Source organism: Scyliorhinus torazame, chromosome 18, assembly GCF_047496885.1.
Source record: "Scyliorhinus torazame isolate Kashiwa2021f chromosome 18, sScyTor2.1, whole genome shotgun sequence".
NCBI lineage: Eukaryota > Metazoa > Chordata > Chondrichthyes > Carcharhiniformes > Scyliorhinidae > Scyliorhinus > Scyliorhinus torazame.
The window spans coordinates 91,439,741-91,466,086 of record NC_092724.1 but is presented as its reverse complement, the minus strand read 5'-3'; the positions used below and the strand labels follow the sequence as shown (position 1 = coordinate 91,466,086).

Here is a 26,346-nt window from a genome sequence, read left to right as displayed (position 1 = left end):
TATTGGCCATGCTAGATTGCCCTTCGGTATCCAAAGGTTAGGTGGTGTACGGGGATAAGATGGGGGAGTTGGCCTGGGTAGGGTGCTCTTTCGGATGTTTGGTGCAGACTCAAAGGGTCTCCTTCTGCATTGTAGGAATTCTATGCTTCTGTGATGCATTTAAGGGGACGATTGATATCATAGAAGGAAGGAGAAAATAATATAGACATGCATGCTGATAGGGTGAGGTGAAATAAAGTGTGTGTGCGGAGTGTAAGTTGAACTGCGTGGCCTGATTCTGAGCTGTACATTTACCTTAAACCTCTGGACACAATGCACCTCACCATGTTTGGAATGACCATGTCTCTCTATAATTTTACTGCTAGGTGATCCTCACACCTTAAGTGGATTTAAATGCTGGCCGGAATCCTCCAGCCATTGTAATTCTCTGTTCCTGCTGACAGTGCACCCCTGCCCATGGGTTTCCCGGCGGCCTGGGGTGGCTTCAATGGGATATCCCATTGACAAGTGGCGGGAAAAGAGAATCCCGCCACTAGCTAACGGCGCGCCACCGAGAAACACGCAGCTGGGGGACCGGAGAATCCAGCCCGCTATTTGGACACGGTTTACTGAAATCCAAAGGATAGCATTATACATGGTGTGGGACTAAAGTTTCTCAGGGACAAGGTTATGGTATCAACTACCACTGAAGTACCATCAGCCTTCTGTTCTCTTTAGACCAATATATGAAGCCCTGCCAACAAGGGAGGACGACAATGGGTCCATGTGCAGTAACTGAATGACCAAGGTAGCAATTCACCCTCCTCATCTTCCTGGTCCAAGACATTAGAAAAAGAGAAAGAGTGGTTCATGATGATCTAGGAGGCAGAGAAGATGGAATGGCTTCCACAGTAGCTTTCCTTGGTCATCCAAGCCTGTCTTATTGGAGATACCATACGGCGAGAGTGGTGAGGGAAAGTTGTGTGGACTATGCATATCTTTTCTGGTGGATGCAGCATGTTAGGATCAGGGATTTCTGGTCAGCGGGTGTTTCATGAATTTGTCTCAGCTTTCCTGCCATCTCCCCAGTTTCCGCCGTTCTGCCTCTCTGCCCTGATTCATGCCGGGTTATCTTTCCACTGGGCACACACTGATTAGTAAGTTTGCAGACGACACAAAGGTTGGTGGAATTGCGGATAGTGATGAGGACTGTCAGAGGATACAGCAGGATTTAGATCATTTGGAGACTTGGGCGGAGAGATGGCAGATGGAGTTTAATCCGGACAAATGTGAGGTAATACATTTTGGAAGGTCTAATGCAGGTAGGGAATATACAGTGAATGGTGGAACCCTCAAGAGTATTGACAGTCAGAGAGATCTAGGTGTACAGGTCCACAGGTCACTGAAAGGGGCAACACAGGTGGAGAAGGTAGTCAAAAAGGCATACGGCATGCTTGCCTTCATTGGCCGGGGCGTTGAGTATAAGAATTGGCAAGTCATGTTGCAGTTGTATACAACCTTAGTTAGGCCACACTTGGAGTATAGTGTTCAATTCTGGTCACCACACTACCAGAAGGATGTGGAGGCTTTAGACTGGGTGCAGAAGAGATTTACCAGGATGTTGCCTGGTGTGTAGGGCATAAGCTATGAGGAGAGGTTGAATAAGCTCAGTTTGTTCTCACTGGAACGAAGGAGGTTGAGAGGCGACCTGATGGAGGTCTACAAAATTATGAGGGGTATAGACAGGGTGGATAGTCAGAGACTTTTTCCCAGAGTAGAGGGGTCAATTACTTGGGGACATAGGTTTAAGGTGCGAGGGGCAAGGTTTAGAGGAGATTTACGAGGCAAGTTTTTTACACATAGGGTCGTGGGTGCCTGGAACTCGCTGCCGGAGGAGGTGGTAGAAGCAGGGACGATAGTGAAGTTTAAAGTGGCACCTTGACAAATACATGAATAGGATGGGAATAGAGGGATACGGACTCCGGAAGTGTAGAAAATATTAGTTTAGACGGGCAGCATAGTCGGCGCAGGCTTGGAGGGCCGAAGGGCCTGTTCCTGTGCTGTACTTTACTTTGTTCTTTGTTCTTTGTATGGTACCCCATCACAGCATGATTGGGCACTGAATTGGAACAGGTGATTGAAAGATGGGTTGGCATGATTGACCCCAGTCCTGCCTTCGCCCAATTGATGCACACAATCACAGACCAACCTGGGCTTCCGGTCAGTGGGTCCGATAGCAGAGGCATCGCTGATTGACCTCTCCTGACCCAGGGGCCACTCCGTAGCATTGCTCTGTGAATGCGGACTGAGAGTGGTTACCCCAGCACATGTGGCAAATCAAATTCACTGCTTGGCACAGCAGGATCCCACAACACACAGGACACCTAACAACTAGTCTCCACTTAATTTCCAGACAGGATATTTGAATGTCAATAGATTTTGAAAATATTAGCCATGCAATTCACATACCGTGTCAGCCCTTTGAAGGAGCTGTTGAAGTTTTAGGACATTATTCCGGGTAGTTCCAGGAATGACCTGGGAATAGTTGTTTGTGGTGGACTGGATGCTAGGACTGGATGCTAGGACAATGATGCCAGGGTACCATCGATTGTACCCTCCTCATTACTGATACCGTCTGGGCTTTCTTACCGGAAGCGGGCAAGCAGGGTTGGCATATGATCAGTTGGGAAGGTGCTCATTGGTGAGCCCATTGATTTCCCGCAATGTTAAGGGTGACCTTCCCACCGCAGCTAATTAAGGCCTAGAAGTGTCCAATTAAGGACCACTCAACACCCTCAGCCCACTGACACTGGTAATCTCTCACACACTCACTGACTCTCTCTCTCTCACACACACTCACTGACTCTCTGTCTGTCTGTCTCTCTCTCTCTCACACACACACACACTCACTGGCTCTCTGTCTGTCTCTCTCTCTCACACACACACTCACTGACTCTCTCTCTCACACACACACACTCACTGACTCTCTGTCTGTCTCTTTCTCTCTCTCACACACACACTCACTGACTCTCTCTCTCACACACACACACACTGACTCTCTCACACACTCACTCACTGACTCTCTCACACACACACTCACTAACACTCTCTCTCTCACACACACTCACTGACTCTCACACACACACTCACTGACTCTCTCTCACACACACACACTCACTGACTCTCTCTCTCACACACACACTCACTGACTCTCTCTCACACACACTCACTGACTCTCTCTCTCACACACACACTCACTGGCACTCTCTCTCTCACACACACTCACTGACTCTCTGTCTGTCTCTTTCTCTCTCTCACACACACACTCACTGACTCTCTCTCTCACACACACACACACTGACTCTCTCACACACTCACTCACTGACTCTCTCACACACACACTCACTAACACTCTCTCTCTCACACACACTCACTGACTCTCACACACACACTCACTGACTCTCTCTCACACACACACACTCACTGACTCTCTCTCTCACACACACACTCACTGACTCTCTCTCACACACACTCACTGACTCTCTCTCTCACACACACACTCACTGGCACTCTCTCTCTCACACACACTCACTGACTCTCTCACACACACTCACTGACTCTCTCTCACACACACACTCACTGACTCTCTCTCTCACACACACACTCACTGACTCTCACACACACTCACTGACTCTCTCTCTCAACACACACTCACTGGCACTCTCTCTCTCACACACACTCACTGACTCTCTCTCTCACACACACTCACTGACTCTCTCTCTCTCACACACTCAGTCACTGACTCTCTCACACACACACTCACTAACTCTCTCTCACACTCACTCACTGACTCTCTCTCTCTCTCACACACACACTCACTGACTCTCTCTCTCTCTCACACACTCACTGACTCTCTCTCTCACACACACACTCACTGACTCTCTGTCTGTCTGTGTCTCTCTCACACACACACTCACTGACTCTCTCACACACACACTCACTGACTCTCTGTCTGTCTCCCTCCCTCTCACACACACTCACTGACTCTCTCTCTCACACACACACTCACTGACTCTCTGTCCGTCTCTCTCTCTCTCACACACACACACTCACTGACTCTCTCTCTCACACACACTCACTGACTCTCTCTCTCACACACTCACTCACTGACTCTCTCTCTCTCACACACACTCACTAATACTCTCTCTCTCACACACACACTCACTGACTCTCTCACACACACACTCACTGACTCTCTCTCACACACACACTCACTGACTCACTCACACACACACTCACTGACTCTCTCTCTCACACACACTCACTGACTCTCTCTCTCACACAAACACACTTACTGACTCTCTCTCTCACACACACACTCACTGGCTCTCTCTCACACACCTCACTGACTCTCTCTCTCTCTCACACACACTCACTGACACTCTCTCTCTCTCTCACACACTCACTGACTCTCTCTCTCACACACACACTCACTGACTCTCTCTCTCACACTCACTCACTGACTCGATCTCTCACACTCACTCACTCACTAACTCGCTCTCTCACACACACTCACTGACTCTCTCTCTTGCACACACTCACTCACTGACTCTCACACACACACACTCACTGACTCTCTCTCTCACACTCACTCACTGACTCTCTCTCACACTCACTCACTCACTGACTCTCTCTCTCTCACACTCACTCACTGACTCTCTCTCACACTCACTCACTGACTCTCTCTCTCTCACACTCACTCACTGACTCTCTCTCTCACACACACACTCACTGACTCACTCACACACACACTCACTGACTCTCTCTCTCACACACACTCACTGACTCTCTCTCTCACACAAACACACTTACTGACTCTCTCTCTCACACACACACTCACTGGCTCTCTCTCACACACCTCACTGACTCTCTCTCTCTCTCACACTCACTCACTGACTCTCTCTCTCACACACACACTCACTGACTCACTCACACACACACTCACTGACTCTCTCTCTCACACACACTCACTGACTCTCTCTCTCACACAAACACACTTACTGACTCTCTCTCTCACACACACACTCACTGGCTCTCTCTCACACACCTCACTGACTCTCTCTCTCTCTCACACACACTCACTGACACTCTCTCTCGCTCTCTCACACACTCACTGACTCTCTCTCTCACACACACACTCACTGACTCTCTCTCACACTCACTCACTGACTCGATCTCTCACACTCACTCACTCACTAACTCGCTCTCTCACACACACTCACTGACTCTCTCTCTTGCACACACTCACTCACTGACTCTCTCACACACACACTCACTGACTCTCTCTCTCACACTCACTCACTGACTCTCTCTCACACTCACTCACTCACTGACTCTCTCTCTCTCACACTCACTCACTGACTCTCTCTCTCACACTCACTCACTGACTCTCTCTCTCACACTCACTCACTCACTGACTCTCTCTCTCTCACACTCACTCACTGACTCTCTCACACTCACTCACTGACTCTCTCTCTCTCGCTCACACACACACACTCACTGGCTCTCTGTCTGTCTCTCTCTCACACTCACTCACTCACTGACTCTCTCTCTCTCTCACACACACTCACTAACACTCTCTCTCTCTCACACACACTCACTGACTCACACACACACTCACTGACTCTCTCACACACACACTCACTAACTCTCTCTTTCACACACACTCACTGACTCTCTCTCGCACACAAACACACTCACTGACTCTCTCTCTCACACACACACTCACTGGCTCTCTCTCACACACCTCACTGACTCTCTCTCTCTCTCACACACACTCACTGACACTCTCTCTCTCTCTCTCTCTCTCACACACTCACTGACTCTCTCTCTCACACACACACTCACTGACTCTCTCTCTCTCTCACACTTACTCACTGACTCGATCTCTCACTCACTCACTCACTAACTCGCTCTCTCACACACACTCACTGACTCTCTCTTGCACACACTCACTCACTGACTCTCTCACACACACACTCACTGACTCTCTCTCACACTCATTCACTGACTCTCTCTCTCTCACACTCACTCACTGACTCTCTCTCACACTCACTCACTGACTCTCTCACACTCACTCACTGACTCTCTCTCTCTCTCACACAAACACACTAACTGGCTCTCTGTCTGTCTCTCTCTCACACTCACTCACTCACTGACTCTCTCTCTCTCTCACACACACACAGTCACTGGCTCTCTGTCTGTCTCTCTCTCTCCCTCACACACACACTCACTGACTCTCTCTCACACACACACTCACTGACTCTCTCTCTCTCACACACTCACTGACTCTCTCTCACACACACACACACTCACTGGCTCTCTGTCTGTCTCTCTCTCTCTCTCACACTCACTCACTCACTGACTCTCTCTCTCTCTCACACACACACTCACTGGCTCTCTGTCTGTCTCTCACTCTCTCTCACACACACACACACTGGCTCTCTCACACACTCACTCACTGACTCTCTCTCTCACACACACTCACTGACTCTCTCTCACACACACACTCACTGGCTCTCTCTCTCACACACACTCACTGACTCTCACACTCACTGACTCTCTCTCTCTCACACGCTCACTCACTCACTGACTCTCTCTCACACACACACACTCACTGGCTCTCTGTCTGTCTCTCTCTCTCTCACACTCACTCACTCACTGACTCTCTCTCTCACACACACTCACTGGCTCTCTGTCTCTCTCTCTCACACACACACTCACTGACTCTCTCTCTCACACACACACTCACTGACTCTCTCTCTCACACACACTCACTGACTCTCACACTCACTCACTGACTCTCTCTCTCACACGCTCACTCACTCACTGACTCTCTCTCTCACACACACACTCACTGGCTCTCTGTCTGTCTCTCTCTCTCTCTCACACACACACACTCACTGACTCTCTGTCTGTCTCTCTCTCTCTCACACTCACTCACTCACTGACTCTCTCTCTCACACACACACTCACTGGCTCTCTGTCTGTCTCTCTCTCTCTCTCACACACACACACTCACTGACTCTCTCACACACACACTCACTGACTCTCTCACACACACACTCACTGACTCTCTCACACACACACTCACTGACTCTCTCTTTCACACACTCACTTACTGACTCTCTCTCACACACACACACTCACTCACTGACTCTCTCTCTCACACACACTGACTTGCTCTCACACACACACTCACTCACTGACTCTCTCACACACACTCACTGACTCTCTCTCTCTCTCACTCACTCACTGACTCTCTCTCTCTCTCTCACACTCACTCACTGACTCTCTCTCTCACACTCACTCACTGACTCTCTCTCACACACACACTCACTGGCTCTCTGTCTGTCTGTCTCTCTCACACACACACTCACTGACTCTCTCACACACACACACTCATCACTGATTGTCTGTCTCTCTCTCTCACACTCACTCACTCACTGACTCGCTCTCTCACACACACACTCACTCACTGACTCTCTCTCACACACACACTCACTGACTCTCACACACACACTCACTGACTCTCTCTCACACACACACTCACTGACTCTGTCTGTCTGTCTCTCTCTCTCTCACACTCACTGACTCTCTGTCTGTCTCTCTCTCTCTCTCTCACACTCACTGACTCTCTGACTGTCTGTCTCTCTCTCTCTCTCTCACTCACTGACTCACTCTCTCTCACACTCACTCACTCACTGACTCTCTCTCTCACACACACACTCACTGACTCTCTCTCACACACACACTCACTGACTCTCTCTCACACACACACTCACTGACTCTGTCAGTCTCTCTCTCTCTCTCTCACACTCACTGACTCTCTGTCTCTCTCTCTCACACTCACTCACTGACTCTCACTCTCTCACACACACACAGACTCACTCACTGACTCTCTCTCACGCACACACTCACTGACTCTCTGTCTGTCTCTCTCTCTCTCACACTCACTGACTCTCTCACACACACACACACTCACTGACTCTGTCTGTCTCTCTCTCTCTCTCTCACACTCACTGACTCTCTGTCTCTCTCTCTCACACTCACTCACTGACTCTCACTCTCTCACACACACACAGACTCACTCACTGACTCTCTCTCACGCACACACTCACTGACTCTCTGTCTGTCTCTCTCTCTCTCACACTCACTGACTCTCTCACACACACACACACACTCACTGACTCTCTGTCTGTCTTTCTCTCTCTCACACACACTCACTCACTGACTCTCTCACACACACTCACTGATTCTCTCTCTCTCTTTCTCTCTCTCACACACACACACTCACAGACTCTCTCTCACACACACACTCACTCACTGATTCTCTCTCTCACACACACACACTCACTGTCTCTCTCTCTCTCACACACACACTCACTGACTCTCGCACACACACACACACACTGACTCTCTCTCACACACATACGCACTGACTGATTCTCTCTCTCTCTCACACACTGACTCTCTCTCACACACATACGCACTGACTGTCTGTCTCTCTCTCACACACTCACTGATTCCCTCTCTCTCTTTCTCTCTCTCACACACACTCACTCACTGACTCTCTCACTCACACACACACACTGACTCTGTCTGTCTCTCTCTCTCTCTCACACTCACTCACTCACTGACTCTCTCACTCACACACACTCACTGACTGTCTCTCTCTCTCTCACACACTGACTCTGTCTGTCTCTCTCTCTCTCTCACACTCACTCACTCACTGACTCTCTCACTCACACACACTCACTCACTGACTCTGTCTCTCACACACTCACTGATTCTCTCTCTCTCTCACTCACACACTCACTGACTCTGTCTGTCTCTCTCTCACACATTCACTGATTCTCTTTCTCCCTTTCTCTCTCTCACTCACACACACACACTGACTCTCTGTCTGTCTGTCTCTCTCTCACACTCACTCACTCACTCTCTCTCACACACACTGACTCTCTGTCTGTCTCTCTCTCACACTCACTCACTCATTCTCTCTCACACACACACTCACTCACTGACTCTCTCTCACACACACATACACTGACTCTGTCTGTCTCTCTCTCACTCACTCACTGACTCTCTCTCCCTCTCACACACACTGACTGTCTGTCTCGCTCTCTCACTCACTGACTCTCCCTCTCACACACACACTGACTCTGTCTGTCTCTCTCTCACACACTCACTGTTTCTCTCTCTCTCTTTCTCTCTCTCACACACACTCACTCACTGACTCTCTCCCTCTCACACACACACTGACTCTGTCTGTCTCGCTCTTTCACTCACTGACTCTCTCTCCCTCTCACACACACTCACTGACTCTCTCTCTCTCACTCACTGACTCTCTCTCTCACACACACTCACTGACTCTCTCTCTCTCACTCACTGACTCTCTCTCTCACACACACACACTCACTGACTCTCTCTCTCACACACACTCACTCACTGACTCTCTCTCCCTCTCACACACACTGACTGTCTGTCTCGCTCTCTCACTCACTGACTCTCTCTCCCTCTCACACACACACTGACTCTGTCTGTCTCTCTCTCACACACTCACTGTTTCTCTCTCTCTCTTTCTCTCTCTCACACACACTCACTCACTGACTCTCTCACTCACACACACACACACTGACTCTCTGGGCGTCATTCCCCGACCCCCCGCCGGGTCGGAGAATGGCCGTTGGCTGCCGTGAATCCCGTCCCTGCCGAAGTCTCCGGTACCGAAGATTGGGCTGGGGCAGGAATCGGGCCGCGCCGGTTGGCGGGACCCCCCGCTCAATTCTCCGGCCCGGATGGGCCGAAGTCCCGCCCAGAAATTGCCTGTCCCGCCGGCGTAAATTAAACCTGGTATTTACTGGCGGGACCAGGCGGCGTGGGCAGGCTCCGGGGTCCTGGGGGGGGGGGCGCGGGCGATCTGACCCCGGGGGGTGCCCCCACGGTGGTCTGGCCCGCGATCGGGGCCCACCGATCCGCGGGCGGGCCTGTGCCGTGGGGGCACTCTTTCCCTTCCGCCTCCGCCACAGCCTCCACCATGGCGGAGGAGGAAGTGACTCTCCCCGCTGCGCAAGCGCGGGAAACTGTCGGCGACCGCTGACGCTCCCGCGCATGCGCCGCATTTCCGCGCCAGCTGGCGGGGCAACAAACGCCATTTCCGCCAGCTGGCGGGGCGGAAGTCCCTCCGGCGTCGGCCTAGCCCCTCAATGTTGGGGCTCGGCCCCCAAAGATGCAGAGCATTCCGCACCTTTGGGCCGGAGTGATGCCCGTCTGATTGGCGCCGTTTTTGGCGCCAGTCGCCGGACATCGCGCTGTTGGGGGAGAATTCCGCCCTCTGTCTGTCTCTCTCTCACACACTCACTGATTCTCTCTCTTTCTCTCTCTCACACACACACACTCACTGACTCTCTCTCACACACACACACTCACTGACTCTCTCTCACACACACACTCACTCACTGACTCTCTCTCACACACACACTCACTGACTCTGTCTCTCTCTCTCTCTCACACACACACTCACTGACTCTCTCTCACACACACACACACTGACTCTGTCTGTCTCGCTCTCTCACTCACTCACTCACTCACTCACTCTCTCTCCCTCTCACACACAAACTCACTCACTGATTCTCTCTCTCTCACTCGCTGACTCTCTCTCACACACACACACTCTCTTTCTCTCTCTCACACACACACACTCACTGACTCTCTCTCACACACACACTCACTCACTGACTCTCTCTCACACACACACTCACTGACTCTGTCTCTCTCTCACACACACACTCACTGACTCTCTCTCTCTCTCACACACACACTCACTGACTCTCACACACACACACACTGACTCTGTCTGTCTCGCTCTCTCACTCACTCACTCACTCACTCACTCTCTCTCCCTCTCACACACACACTCACTCACTGATTCTCTCTCTCTCTTTCTCTCTCTCTCACTCGCTGACTCTCTCTCACACACACACTCACTCACTGACTCTCTCTCTCTGCCTGTCTCTCTCTGTGTCTGTCTCTCTCTCTCTCTGTCTCTCACTCACTCTGTCTCTCACTCACTCATTCGCTCACTCACTCGTCCCAGCGATGGTCGCAACCCCGGTGGTGTTGCTGGTACTGAAGAGCTGCCAGCTGCCTTCAAGGCCTAATCTTTGCCTTTGACATGGGGACCCCGATGGCAGGCAGTTAACTGCTTGATTGACCTTTAATCCTGTCAGGGATCCTGGAAATGGCTGGACCCAATTCCAAAGGCCATTAAATTCAGCCATTGCACCTTTAAATTTCCTACCCCTCTTTTGTTCTGAATATGATTACACCCAAGGCCTAACTTTCATCGTGGCTGAGATTAGAGTGTTTGATGGGAGTTGGTGAGTAATGTGAGAGTTTGTTTTTAAATTGCACCTTATTATCAGAATCTCTCAGATATCACAGCCTGATGGGACTTGCTTCTTTTGAAATGAGGCTGTGTGATTAAAGGCAGTTGTCGACGTCCACCCGAAAAATGAAAACAAAGCTTTCCATGCCCCAGACTCAGGATTGTAAAGGCAGATACAGGTTACACAAGAGGAGAAGGTGTAGCGTCAGGTGAGATATTGTTGGGCAAGATATACCGAGAGGAATGGAACAAGGATGCACCATGTCAGGGAAAGAACAGGAAATATCACATGGAGGAGCAAATTTTGACCAGTGTGGGGAGTGTAGAATTGGGGGCACTGGCAGTGTAGGAGTGTGGGATTGGGGACACTGCCAGTGTAGGGAGTGTGGGATTAGGGGCACTGGCAGTGTAGGGAGTGTGGGATTGGGGACACTGCCAGTGTAGGGAGTGTAGAATTGGGGGCACTGGCAGTGTAGGAGTGTGGGATTAGGGGCACTGGCAGTGTAGGGAGTGTGGGATTGGGGACACTGCCAGTGTAGGGAGTGTGGGATTAGGGGCAATGCCAGTGTAGGGAGTGTGGAATTGGGGACACTGCCAGTGTCGGGAGTGTGGGATTGGGGACACTGCCAGTGTAGGGAGGGTGGGATTGGGGACACTGCCAGTGTAGGGAGTGTGGGATTGGGGACTCTGCCAGTGTAGGGAGTGTGGGATTGGGGACACTGCCAGTGTTGGGAGTGTGGGATTGGGGACACTGCCAGTGTAGGGAGTCTGGGATTGGGGACACTGCCAGTGTAGGGAGTGTGGGATTGGGGACACTGCCAGTGTAGGGAGTGTGGGATTGGGGACACTGCCAGTGTAGGGAGTGTGGGATTGGGGACACTGCCAGTGTAGGGATTGTGGGATTAGCGGCAATGCCAGTGTCGGGAGTGAGGGATTGGGGACACTGCCAGTATGGGGAGTGTGGGATTAGGGGCAATGCCAGTGTAGGGAGTGTTAGATGAGGGAATTGCCAGTGTAGGGAGTGTGGGATTGGGGACACTGCCAGTGTAGGGAGTGTGGGATTAGGGGCAATGCCAGTGTAGGGAGTGTGGGATTGGAGGCATTGCCAGTGTAGGGAGTGTGGGATTGGTGACACTGCCAGTGTAGGGAGTGTGGGATTGGGGACTCTGCCAGTGTAGGGAGTATGGGATTGGGGACACTGCCAGTGTAGGGAGTGTGTGATTGGGGACACTGCCAGTGTAGGGAGTGTGGGATTGGGGACACTGCCAGTGTAGGGAGTGTGGGATTGGGGACACGGCCAGTGTAGGGAGTGTGGGATTGGGGACACGGCCAGTGTAGGGACTGTGGGATTGGGGACACTGCCAGTGTAGGGAGTGTGGGATTGGGGACACTGCCAGTGTAGGGAGTGTGGGATTGGGGACACTGCCAGTGTAGGGAGTGTGGGATTAGGGGCAATGCCAGTGTAGGGAGTGTGGGATTAGGGGCAATGCCAGTGTAGGGAGTGTGGGATTGGGGACACTGCCAGTGTAGGGAGTGTGGGATTAGGGCCATTGCTAGTGTAGGGAGTGTGGGATTAGGGGCAATGCCAGTGTAGGGAGTGTGAGATTGAGGGAATTGCCAGTGTAGGGAGTGTGGGATTAGGGGCAAAGCCAGTGTAGGGAGTGTGAGATTGAGGGAATTGCCAGTGTAGGGAATGTGGGATTAGGGGCAATGCCAGTGTAGGGAGTGTGAGATTGAGGGAATTGCCAGTGTAGGGAGTGTGGGATTAGGGGCACTGGCAGTGTAGGGAGTGTGGGATTAGGGTCAATGCCAGTGTAGGGAGTGTGGGATTAGGGGCAATGCCAGTGTAGGGAGTGAGATTGAGGGAATTGCCAGTGTAGGGAGTGTGGGATTAGGGGCACTGGCAGTGTAGGGAGTGTGGGATTAGGGGCAATGGGAGTGTGAGATTGAGGGAATTGCCAGTGTAGGGAGTGTGGGATTGGGGACACTGCCAGTGTAGGGAGCGTGGGATTGGGGGCAGTGCCAGTGGAGGGAGTGGGGGATTGGGGACACTGCAAGTGTAGGGAGTGTGGGATTGGGGACACTGCCAGTGTAGGGAGCGTGGGATTGGGGGCAGTGCCAGTGGAGGGAGTGAGGGATTGGGGACACTGCAAGTGTAGGGAGTGTGGGATTGGGGATACTGCCAGTGTAGCGAGTGTGGGATTGGGGACGCTGCCAGTGTAGCGAGTGTGGGATTAGGGGCACTGGCAGTGTAGGGAGTGTGGGATTAGGGGCACTGGCAGTGTAGGGAGTGTGGGATTGGGGACACTGCCAGTGTAGGGAGTGTAGAATTGGGGGCACTGGCAGTGTAGGAGTGTGGGATTAGGGGCACTGGCAGTGTAGGGAGTGTGGGATTGGGGACACTGCCAGTGTAGGGAGTGTGGGATTAGGGGCAATGCCAGTGTAGGGAGTGTGGAATTGGGGACACTGCCAGTGTCGGGAGTGTGGGATTGGGGACACTGCCAGTGTAGGGAGTGTGGGATTGGGGACACTGCCAGTGTAGGGAGTGTGGGATTGGGGACACTGCCAGTGTAGGGAGTGTGGGATTGGGGACACTGCCAGTGTAGGGAGTGTGGGATTGGGGACACTGCCAGTGTAGGGATTGTGGGATTAGCGGCAATGCCAGTGTCGGGAGTGAGGGATTGGGGACACTGCCAGTATGGGGAGTGTGGGATTAGGGGCAATGCCAGTGTAGGGAGTGTTAGATGAGGGAATTGCCAGTGTAGGGAGTGTGGGATTGGGGACACTGCCAGTGTAGGGAGTGTGGGATTAGGGGCAATGCCAGTGTAGGGAGTGTGGGATTGGAGGCATTGCCAGTGTAGGGAGTGTGGGATTGGTGACACTGCCAGTGTAGGGAGTGTGGGATTGGGGACTCTGCCAGTGTAGGGAGTATGGGATTGGGGACACTGCCAGTGTAGGGAGTGTGTGATTGGGGACACTGCCAGTGTAGGGAGTGTGGGATTGGGGACACTGCCAGTGTAGGGAGTGTGGGATTGGGGACACGGCCAGTGTAGGGAGTGTGGGATTGGGGACATGGCCAGTGTAGGGACTGTGGGATTGGGGACACTGCCAGTGTAGGGAGTGTGGGATTGGGGACACTGCCAGTGTAGGGAGTGTGGGATTGGGGACACTGCCAGTGTAGGGAGTGTGGGATTAGGGGCAATGCCAGTGTAGGGAGTGTGGGATTAGGGGCAATGCCAGTGTAGGGAGTGTGGGATTGGGGACACTGCCAGTGTAGGGAGTGTGGGATTAGGGCCATTGCTAGTGTAGGGAGTGTGGGATTAGGGGCAATGCCAGTGTAGGGAGTGTGAGATTGAGGGAATTGCCAGTGTAGGGAGTGTGGGATTAGGGGCAAAGCCAGTGTAGGGAGTGTGAGATTGAGGGAATTGCCAGTGTAGGGAATGTGGGATTAGGGGCAATGCCAGTGTAGGGAGTGTGAGATTGAGGGAATTGCCAGTGTAGGGAGTGTGGGATTAGGGGCACTGGCAGTGTAGGGAGTGTGGGATTAGGGTCAATGCCAGTGTAGGGAGTGTGGGATTAGGGGCAATGCCAGTGTAGGGAGTGAGATTGAGGGAATTGCCAGTGTAGGGAGTGTGGGATTAGGGGCACTGGCAGTGTAGGGAGTGTGGGATTAGGGGCAATGGGAGTGTGAGATTGAGGGAATTGCCAGTGTAGGGAGTGTGGGATTGGGGACACTGCCAGTGTAGGGAGCGTGGGATTGGGGGCAGTGCCAGTGGAGGGAGTGGGGGATTGGGGACACTGCAAGTGTAGGGAGTGTGGGATTGGGGACACTGCCAGTGTAGGGAGCGTGGGATTGGGGGCAGTGCCAGTGGAGGGAGTGAGGGATTGGGGACACTGCAAGTGTAGGGAGTGTGGGATTGGGGATACTGCCAGTGTAGCGAGTGTGGGATTGGGGACGCTGCCAGTGTAGCGAGTGTGGGATTAGGGGCACTGGCAGTGTAGGGAGTGTGGGATTGGGGACACTGCCAGTGTAGGGAGTGTGGGATTGGGGACACTGCCAGTGTATGGAGTGTGGGATTAGGCGCAATGCCAGTGTAGTGAGTGTGGGATTAGGGGCAATGCCAGTGTAGGGAGTGTGGGATTGGGGACACTGCCAGTGTAGGGAGTGTGTGATTGGGGACACTGCCAGTGTAGGGAGTGTGGGATTGGGGACACTGCCAGTGTAGGGAGTGTGGGATTGGGGACACGGCCAGTGTAGGGAGTGTGGGATTGGGGACACGGCCAGTGTAGGGACTGTGGGATTGGGGACACTGCCAGTGTAGGGAGTGTGGGATTGGGGACACTGCCAGTGTAGGGAGTGTGGGATTGGGGACACTGCCAGTGTAGGGAGTGTGGGATTAGGGGCAATGCCAGTGTAGGGAGTGTGGGATTAGGGGCAATGCCAGTGTAGGGAGTGTGGGATTGGGGACACTGCCAGTGTAGGGAGTGTGGGATTAGGGCCATTGCTAGTGTAGGGAGTGTGGGATTAGGGGCAATGCCAGTGTAGGGAGTGTGAGATTGAGGGAATTGCCAGTGTAGGGAGTGTGGGATTAGGGGCAAAGCCAGTGTAGGGAGTGAGATTGAGGGAATTGCCAGTGTAGGGAATGTGGCATTAGGGGCAATGCCAGTGTAGGGAGTGTGAGATTGAGGGAATTGCCAGTGTAGGGAGTGTGGGATTAGGGGCACTGGCAGTGTAGGGAGTGTGGGATTAGGGTCAATGCCAGTGTAGGGAGTGTGGGATTAGGGGCAATGCCAGTGTAGGGAGTGAGATTGAGGGAATTGCCAGTGTAGGGAGTGTGGGATTAGGGGCAATGGGAGTGTGAGATTGAGGGAATTGCCAGTGTATGGAGTGTGGGATTGGGGACACTGCCAGTGTAGGGAGCGTGGGATTGGGGGCAGTGCCAGTGGAGGGAGTGAGGGATTGGGGACACTGCAAGTGTAGGGAGTGTGGGATTGGGGACACTGCCAGTGTAGGGAGCGTGGGATTGGGGGCAGTGCCAGTGGAGGGAGTGAGGGATTGGGGACACTGCAAGTGTAGGGAGTGTGGGATTGGGGATACTGCCAGTGTAGCGAGTGTGGGATTGGGGACGCTGCCAGTGTAGCGAGTGTGGGATTAGGGGCACTGGCAGTGTAGGGAGTGTGGGATTGGGGACACTGCCAGTGTAGGGAGTGTGGGATTGGGGACACTGCCAGTGTAGGGAGTGTGGGATTAGGCGCAATGCCAGTGTAGTGAGTGTGGGATTAGGGGCAATGCCAGTGTAGGGAGTGTGGGATTGGGGACACTGCCAGTGTAGGGAGTGTGGGATTAGGGCCATTGCTAGTGTAGGGAGTGTGGGATTAGGGGCAATGCCAGTGTAGGGAGTGTGAGATTGAGGGAATTGCCAGTGTAGGGAGTGTGGGATTAGGGGCAATGCCAGTGTAGGGAGTGTGAGATTGAGGGAATTGCCAGTGTAGGGAATGTGGGATTAGGGGCAATGCCAGTGTAGGGAGTGTGAGATTGAGGGAATTGCCAGTGTAGGGAGTGTGGGATTAGGGGCACTGGCAGTGTAGGGAGTGTGGGATTAGGGCCAATGCCAGTGTAGGGAGTGTGGGATTAGGGGCAATGCCAGTGTAGGGAGTGAGATTGAGGGAATTGCCAGTGTAGGGAGTGTGGGATTAGGGGCACTGGCAGTGTAGGGAGTGTGCGATTAGGGGCAATGGGAGTGTGAGATTGAGGGAATTGCCAGTGTAGGGAGTGTGGGATTGGGGACACTGCCAGTGTAGGGAGCGTGGGATTGGGGGCAGTGCCAGTGGAGGGAGTGTGGGATTGGGGACACTGCCAGTGTAGGGAGTGTGGGATTGGGGACAGTGCCAGTGTAGGGAGTGTGGGATTGGGGAGACTGCCAGTGTAGCGAGTGTGGGATTGGGGACGCTGCCAGTGTAGCGAGTGTGGGATTAGGGGCACTGGCAGTGTAGGGAGTGTGGGATTGGGGACCCTGCCAGTGTAGGGAGTGTGGGATTGGGGACACTGCCAGTGTAGCGAGTGTGGGATTAGGGACGCTGCCAGTGTAGGGAGTGTGGGATTGGGGACACTGCCAGTGTAGGGAGTGTGGGATTGGGGACGCTGCCAGTGTAGCGAGTGTGGGGTTTGGGATACTGCCAGTGTAGCGAGTGTGGGATAGGGGACGCTGCCAGTGTAGGGAGTGTGGGATTGGGGACGCTGCCAGTGTAGCGAGTGTGGGATTTAGGATACTGCCAGTGTAGCAAGTGTGAGATTGGGGACACTGCCAGTGTAGGGAGTGTGGGATTGGGGATGCTGCCAGTGTAGGGAGTGTGGGATTGGGGACACTGCCAGTGTAGGGAGTGTGGGATTCGGGACACTGCCAGTGTAGGGAGTATGGGATTGGGGACACTGCCAGTGTAGCGAGTGTGGGATTGGGGTCGCTGCCAGTCTAGAGAGTGTGGGATTGGGGACGCTGCCAGTGTAGCGAGTGTGGGATTGGGGACGCTGCCAGTGTAGGGAGTGTGGGATTGGGGACGCTGCCAGTGTAGGGAGTGTGGGATTGGGGACGCTGCCAGTGTAGCGAGTGTGGGATTTAGGATACTGCCAGTGTAGCAAGTGTGAGATTGGGGACACTGCCAGTGTAGCGAGTGTGGGATTGGGGACGCTGCCAGTGTAGCGAGTGTGGGATTTGGGATACTGCCAGTGTAGGGAGTGTGGGATTGGGGACACTGCCAGTGTAGGGAGTGTGGGATTGGGGACGCTGCCAGTGTAGCGAGTGTTGGATTAGGGACGCTGCCAGTGTAGGGAGTGTGCTATTGGGGACACTGCCAGTGTAGGGAGTGTGGGATTGGGGACGCTGCCAGTGTAGGGAGTGTGGGATTGGGGACACTGCCAGTGTAGCGAGTATGGGATTTGGGATACTGCCAGTGTAGGGAGTGTGGGATTGGGGACACTGCCAGTGTAGGGAGTGTGGGATTGGGGACGCTACCAGTGTAGCGAGTGTTGGATTAGGGACGCTGCCAGTGTAGGGAGTGTGCGATTGGGGACACTGCCAGTGTAGGGAGTGTGGGATTGGGGACGCTGCCAGTGTAGGGAGTGTGGGATTGGGGACACTGCCAGTGTAGGGAGTGTGGGATTGGGGACACTGCCAGTGTAGGGAGTGTGGGATTGGGGACGCTGCCAGTGTAGCGAGTGTGCGATTGGAGGCACTGCCAGTGTAGCGAGTGTGGGATTGGGGACGCTGCCAGTGTAGGGAGTGTGGGACTGGAGGCACTGCCAGTGTAGGGAGTGTGGGATTGGGGACACTGCCAGTGTAGGGAGTGTGGGATTCGGGACACTGCCAGTGTAGGGAGTATGGGATTGGGGACACTGCCAGTGTAGCGAGTGTGGGATTGGGGTCGCTGCCAGTGTAGGGAGTCTGGGATTGGGGACGCTGCCAGTGTAGGGAGTGTGTGATTGGGGACACTGCCAGTGTAGGGAGTGTGGGATTGGGGAGACTGCCAGTGTAGGGAGTGTGGGATTGGGGACACTGCCAGTGTAGCGAGTGTGGGATTAGGGACACTGCCAGTGTAGGGAGTGTGGGATTGGGGACACTGCCAGTGTAGCGAGTGTGGGATTGGGGACACTGCCAGTGTAGGGAGTGTGGGATTGGGGACACTGCCAGTGTAGGGAGTGTGGGATTAGGGGCAATGCCAGAGTAGGGAGTGTGGGATTAGGGACAATGCCAGTGTAGGGAGTGTGGGATTAGGGACAATGCCAGTGTAGGGAGTGTGGGATTGGGGACATTGCCAGTGTAGGGAGTGTGGGATTAGGGCCATTTCCAGTGTAGGGAGTGTGGGATTAGGGGCAATGCCAGTGTAGGGAGTGTGAGATTGAGGGAATTGCCAGTGTAGAGAGTGTGGGATTAGGGGCAATGCCAGTGTAGGGAGTGTGAGATTGAGGGAATTGCCAGTGTAGGGAATGTGGGATTAGGGGCAATGCCAGTGTAGGGAGTGTGAGATTGAAGGAATTGCCAGTGTAGGGAGTGTGGGATTAGGGGCACTGGCAGTGTAGGGAGTGTGGGATTAGGGCCAATGCCAGTGTAGGGAGTGTGGGATTAGGGGCAATGCCAGTGTAGGGAGTGAGATTAAGGGAATTGCCAGTTTAAGGAGTGTGGGATTAGGGGCACTGGCAGTGTAGGGAGTGTGGGATTAGGGGCAATGGGAGTGTGAGACTGAGGGAATTGCCAGTGTAGGGAGTGTGGGATTGGGGACACTGGCATTGTAGGGAGCGTGGGATTGGGGACACTGCCAGTGTAGGGAGTGTGGGATTAGGGCCATTGCTAGTGTAGGGAGTGTGGGATTAGGGGCAATGCCAGTGTAGGGAGTGTGGGATTGGGGACACTGCCAGTGTAGGGAGTGTGGGATTGGGGACACTGCCAGTGTAGGGAGTGTGGGATTGGGGACGCTGCCAGTGTAGCGAGTGTGCGATTGGAGGCACTGCCAGTGTAGCGAGTGTGGGATTGGGGACGCTGCCAGTGTAGGGAGTGTGGGACTGGAGGCACTGCCAGTGTAGGGAGTGTGGGATTGGGGACACTGCCAGTGTAGGGAGTGTGGGATTCGGGACACTGCCAGTGTAGGGAGTATGGGATTGGGGACACTGCCAGTGTAGGGAGTGTGGGATTGGGGACGCTGCCAGTGTAGCGAGTGTGGGATTGGGGACGCTGCCAGTGTAGCGAGTGTGGGATTTGGGATACTGCCAGTGTAGCAAGTCTGGGATTGGGGACACTGCCAGTGTAGGGAGTGTGGGATTAGGGACGCTGCCAGTGTAGCGAGTATGGGATTTGGGATACTGCCAGTGTAGGGAGTGTGGGATTGGGGACACTGCCAGTGTAGGGAGTGTGGGATTGGGGACGCTGCCAGTGTAGCAAGTGTGGGATTAGGGACGCTGCCAGTGTAGGGAGTGTGCGATTGGGGACACTGCCAGTGTAGGGAGTGTGGGATTGGGGACGCTGCCAGTGTAGGGAGTGTGGGATTGGGGACACTGCCAGTGTAGGGAGTGTGGGATTGGGGACACTGCCAGTGTAGGGAGTGTGGGATTGGGGACGCTGCCAGTGTAGCGAGTGTGCGATTGGAGGCACTGCCAGTGTAGCGAGTGTGGGATTGGGGACGCTGCCAGTGTAGGGAGTGTGGGACTGGAGGCACTGCCAATGTTGGGAGTGTGGGATCGGGGACCCTGCCAGTGTAGCGAGTGTGGGTTTTGGGACACTGCCAATGTAGGGAGTGTGGGATTGGGGACGCTGCCAGTGTAGCGAGTGTGGGATTTGGGATACTGCCAGTGTAGCAAGTGTGGGATTGGGGACGCTGCCAGTGTAGGGAGTGTGGGATTGGGGACACTGCCAGTGTAGGGAGTGTGGGATTGGGGGCACTGCCAGTGTAGGGAGTCTGGGATTGGGGACGCTGCCAGTGTAGGGAGTGTGTGATTGGGGACACTGCCAGTGTAGGGAGTGTGGGATTGGGGAGACTGCCAGTGTAGGGAGTGTGGGATTGGGGACACTGCCAGTGTAGCGAGTGTGGGATTAGGGACACTGCCAGTGTAGGGAGTGTGGGATTGGGGACACTGCCAGTGTAGCGAGTGTGGGATTGGGGACACTGCCAGTGTAGGGAGTGTGGGATTGGGGACACTGCCAGTGTAGGGAGTGTGGGATTAGGGGCAATGCCAGTGTAGGGAGTGTGGGATTAGGGACAATGCCAGTGTAGGGAGTGTGGGATTAGGGACAATGCCAGTGTAGGGAGTGTGGGATTGGGGACATTGCCAGTGTAGGGAGTGTGGGATTAGGGCCATTTCCAGTGTAGGGAGTGTGGGATTAGGGGCAATGCCAGTGTAGGGAGTGTGAGATTGAGGGAATTGCCAGTGTAGAGAGTGTGGGATTAGGGGCAATGCCAGTGTAGGGAGTGTGAGATTGAGGGAATTGCCAGTGTAGGGAATGTGGGATTAGGGGCAATGCCAGTGTAGGGAGTGTGAGATTGAGGGAATTGCCAGTGTAGGGAGTGTGGGATTAGGGGCACTGGCAGTGTAGGGAGTGTGGGATTAGGGCCAATGCCAGTGTAGGGAGTGTGGGATTAGGGGCAATGCCAGTGTAGGGAGTGAGATTAAGGGAATTGCCAGTTTAAGGAGTGTGGGATTAGGGGCACTGGCAGTGTAGGGAGTGTGGGATTAGGGGCAATGGGAGTGTGAGACTGAGGGAATTGCCAGTGTAGGGAGTGTGGGATTGGGGACACTGCCATTGTAGGGAGCGTGGGATTGGGGACACTGCCAGTGTAGGGAGTGTGGGATTAGGGCCATTGCTAGTGTAGGGAGTGTGGGATTAGGGGCAATGCCAGTGTAGGGAGTGTGGGATTGGGGACACTGCCAGTGTAGGGAGTGTGGGATTAGGGCCATTGCTAGTGTAGGGAGTGTGGGATTAGGGGCAATGCCAGTGTAGGGAGTATGAGATTGAGGGAATTGCCAGTGTAGGGAGTGTGGGATTAGGGGCAAAGCCAGTGTAGGGAGTGTGAGATTGAGGGAATTGCCAGTGTAGGGAATGTGGGATTAGGGGCAATGCCAGTGTAGGGAGTGTGAGATTGAGGGAATTGCCAGTGTAGGGAGTGTGGGATTAGGGGCACTGGCAGTGTAGGGAGTGTGGGATTAGGGCCAATGCCAGTGTAGGGAGTGTGGGATTAGGGGCAATGCCAGTGTAGGGAGTGAGATTGAAGGAATTGCCAGTGTAGGGAGTGTGGGATTAGGGGCAATGGGAGTGTGAGATTGAGGGAATTGCCAGTGTAGGGAGTGTGGGATTGGGGACACTGCCAGTGTAGGGAGCGTGGGATTGGGGGCAGTGCCAGTGGAGGGAGTGAGGGATTGGGGACACTGCAAGTGTAGGGAGTGTGGGATTGGGGACACTGCCAGTGTAGGGAGTGTGGGATTGGGGACACTGCCAGTGTAGGGAGCGTGGGATTGGGGGCAGTGCCAGTGGAGGGAGTGAGGGATTGGGGACACTGCAAGTGTAGGGAGTGTGGGATTGGGGACACTGCCAGTGTAGCGAGTGTGGGATTGGGGACGCTGCCAGTGTAGCGAGTGTGGGATTAGGGGCAGTGGCAGTGTAGGGAGTGTGGGATTGGGGACACTGCCAGTGTAGGGAGTGTGGGATTGGGGACACTGCCAGTGTAGGGAGTGTGGGATTAGGCGCAATGCCAGTGTAGTGAGTGTGGGATTAGGGGCAATGCCAGTGTAGGGAGTGTGGGATTGGGGACACTGCCAGTGTAGGGAGTGTGGGATTAGGGCCATTGCTAGTGTAGGGAGTGTGGGATTAGGGGCAATGCCAGTGTAGGGAGTGTGAGATTGAGGGAATTGCCAGTGTAGGGAGTGTGGGATTAGGGGCAATGCCAGTGTAGGGAGTGTGAGATTGAGGGAATTGCCAGTGTAGGGAATGTGGGATTAGGGGCAATGCCAGTGTAGGGAGTGTGAGATTGAGGGAATTGCCAGTGTAGGGAGTGTGGGATTAGGGGCACTGGCAGTGTAGGGAGTGTGGGATTAGGGCCAATGCCAGTGTAGGGGGTGTGGGATTAGGGGCAATGCCAGTGTAGGGAGTGAGATTGAGGGAATTGCCAGTGTAGGGAGTGTGGGATTAGGGGCACTGGCAGTGTAGGGAGTGTGGGATTAGGGGCAATGGGAGTGTGAGATTGAGGGAATTGCCAGTGTAGGGAGTGTGGGATTGGGGACACTGCCAGTGTAGGGAGCGTGGGATTGGGGGCAGTGCCAGTGGAGGGAGTGTGGGATTGGGGACACTGCCAGTGTAGGGAGTGTGGGATTGGGGACAGTGCCAGTGTAGGGAGTGTGGGATTGGGGAGACTGCCAGTGTAGCGAGTGTGGGATTGGGGACGCTGCCAGTGTAGCGAGTGTGGGATTAGGGGCACTGGCAGTGTAGGGAGTGTTGGATTGGGGACCCTGCCAGTGTAGGGAGTGTGGGATTGGGGACACTGCCAGTGTAGCGAGTGTGGGATTAGGGACGCTGCCAGTGTAGGGAGTGTGGGATTGGGGACACTGCCAGTGTAGGGAGTGTGGGATTGGGGACGCTGCCAGTGTAGCGAGTGTGGGGTTTGGGATACTGCCAGTGTAGCGAGTGTGGGATAGGGGACGCTGCCAGTGTAGGGAGTGTGGGATTGGGGACGCTGCCAGTGTAGCGAGTGTGGGATTTAGGATACTGCCAGTGTAGCAAGTGTGGGATTGGGGACACTGCCAGTGTAGGGAGTGTGGGATTGGGGATGCTGCCAGTGTAGGGAGTGTGGGATTGGGGACACTGCCAGTGTAGGGAGTGTGGGATTCGGGACACTGCCAGTGTAGGGAGTATGGGATTGGGGACACTGCCAGTGTAGCGAGTGTGGGATTGGGGTCGCTGCCAGTCTAGAGAGTGTGGGATTGGGGACGCTGCCAGTGTAGCGAGTGTGGGATTGGGGACGCTGCCAGTGTAGCGAGTGTGGGATTTGGGATACTGCCAGTGTAGCAAGTCTGGGATTGGGGACACTGCCAGTGTAGGGACTGTGGGATTGGGGACGCTGCCAGTGTAGCGAGTATGGGATTTGGGATACTGCCAGTGTAGGGAGTGTGGGATTGGGGACACTGCCAGTGTAGGGAGTGTGGGATTGGGGACGCTGCCAGTGTAGCGAGTGTTGGATTAGGGACGCTGCCAGTGTAGGGAGTGTGCGATTGGGGACACTGCCAGTGTAGGGAGTGTGGGATTGGGGACGCTGCCAGTGTAGGGAGTGTGGGATTGGGGACGCTACCAGTGTAGGGAGTGTGGGATTGGGGACACTGCCAGTGTAGGGAGTGTGGGATTGGGGACGCTGCCAGTGTAGGGAGTGTGGGACTGGAGGCACTGCCAGTGTAGGGAGTGTGGGATTGGGGACACTGCCAGTGTAGGGAGTGTGGGATTCGGGACACTGCCAGTGTAGGGAGTATGGGATTGGGCTCACTGCCAGTGTAGCGAGTGTGGGATTGGGGTCGCTGCCAGTCTAGGGAGTGTGGGATTGGGGACGCTGCCAGTGTAGCGAGTGTGCGATTGGGGACGCTGCCAGTGTAGCGAGTGTGGGATTTGGGATACTGCCAGTGTAGCAAGTCTGGGATTGGGGACACTGCCAGTGTAGGGAGTGTGGGATTAGGGACGCTGCCAGTGTAGCGAGTATGGGATTTGGGATACTGCCAGTGTAGGGAGTGTGGGATTGGGGACACTGCCAGTGTAGGGAGTGTGGGATTGGGGACGCTGCCAGTGTAGCGAGTGTGGGATTAGGGATGCTGCCAGTGTAGGGAGTGTGCGATTGGGGACACTGCCAGTGTAGGGAGTGTGGGATTGGGGACGCTGCCAGTGTAGGGAGTGTGGGATTGGGGACACTGCCAGTGTAGGGAGTGTGGGATTGGGGACACTGCCAGTGTAGGGAGTGTGGGATTGGGGACGCTGCCAGTGTAGCGAGTGTGCGATTGGAGGCACTGCCAGTGTAGCGAGTGTGGGATTGGGGACGCTGCCAGTGTAGGGAGTGTGGGACTGGAGGCACTGCCAGTGTTGGGAGTGTGGGATCGGGGACCCTGCCAGTGTAGCGAGTGTGGGTTTTGGGACACTGCCAATGTAGGGAGTGTGGGATTGGGGACGCTGCCAGTGTAGCGAGTGTGGGATTTGGGATACTGCCAGTGTAGCAAGTGTGGGATTGGGGACGCTGCCAGTGTAGGGAGTGTGGGATTGGGGACACTGCCAGTGTAGGGAGTGTGGGATTGGGGACACTGCCAGTGTAGGGAGTCTGGGATTGGGGACGCTGCCAGTGTAGGGAGTGTGTGATTGGGGACACTGCCAGTGTAGGGAGTGTGGGATTGGGGAGACTGCCAGTGTAGGGAGTGTGGGATTGGGGACACTGCCAGTGTAGCGAGTGTGGGATTAGGGACACTGCCAGTGTAGGGAGTGTGGGATTGGGGACACTGCCAGTGTAGCGAGTGTGGGATTGGGGACACTGCCAGTGTAGGGAGTGTGGGATTGGGGACACTGCCAGTGTAGGGAGTGTGGGATTAGGGGCAATGCCACTGTAGGGAGTGTGGGATTAGGGACAATGCCAGTGTAGGGAGTGTGGGATTAGGGACAATGCCAGTGTAGGGAGTGTGGGATTGGGGACACTGCCAGTGTAGGGAGTGTGGGATTAGGGCCATTGCCAGTGTAGGGAGTGTGGGATTAGGGGCATTGCCAGTGTAGGGAGTGTGGGATTAGGGGCAATGCCAGTGTAGGGAGTGTGAGATTGAGGGAATTGCCAGTGTAGAGAGTGTGGGATTAGGGGCAATGCCAGTGTAGGGAGTGTGAGATTGAGGGAATTGCCAGTGTAGGGAATGTGGGATTAGGGGCAATGCCAGTGTAGGGAGTGTGAGATTGAGGGAATTGCCAGTGTAGGGAGTGTGGGATTAGGGGCACTGGCAGTGTAGGGAGTGTGGGATTAGGGCCAATGCCAGTGTAGGGTGTGTGGGATTAGGGGCAATGCCAGTGTAGGGAGTGAGATTGAGGGAATTGCCAGTTTAGGGAGTGTGGGATTAGGGGCACTGGCAGTGTAGGGAGTGTGGGATTAGGGGCAATGGGAGTGTGAGACTGAGGGAATTGCCAGTGTAGGGAGTGTGGGATTGGGGACACTGCCATTGTAGGGAGCGTGGGATTGGGGACAGTGCCAGTGGAGGGAGTGTGGGATTCGGGACACTGCCAGTGTAGGGAGTGTGGGATTGGGGACAGTGCCAGTGTAGGGAGTGTGGGATTGGGGACACTGCCAGTGTAGCGAGTGTGGGATTGGGGACGCTACCAGTGTAGCGAGTGTGGGATTATGGGCACTGGCAGTGTAGGGAGTGTGGGATTGGGGACACT

The 26,346-nt window shown here is 54.4% G+C and overlaps 1 protein-coding gene across 5 annotated transcripts in view; it reads left to right on the top strand.

Annotated features, from left to right (window-relative positions):
* Positions 1-26,346, top strand: part of LOC140395367 (caskin-2-like) — a 463,341-nt gene that overhangs the window by 277,489 nt on the left and 159,506 nt on the right. The window lies entirely within an intron of this gene.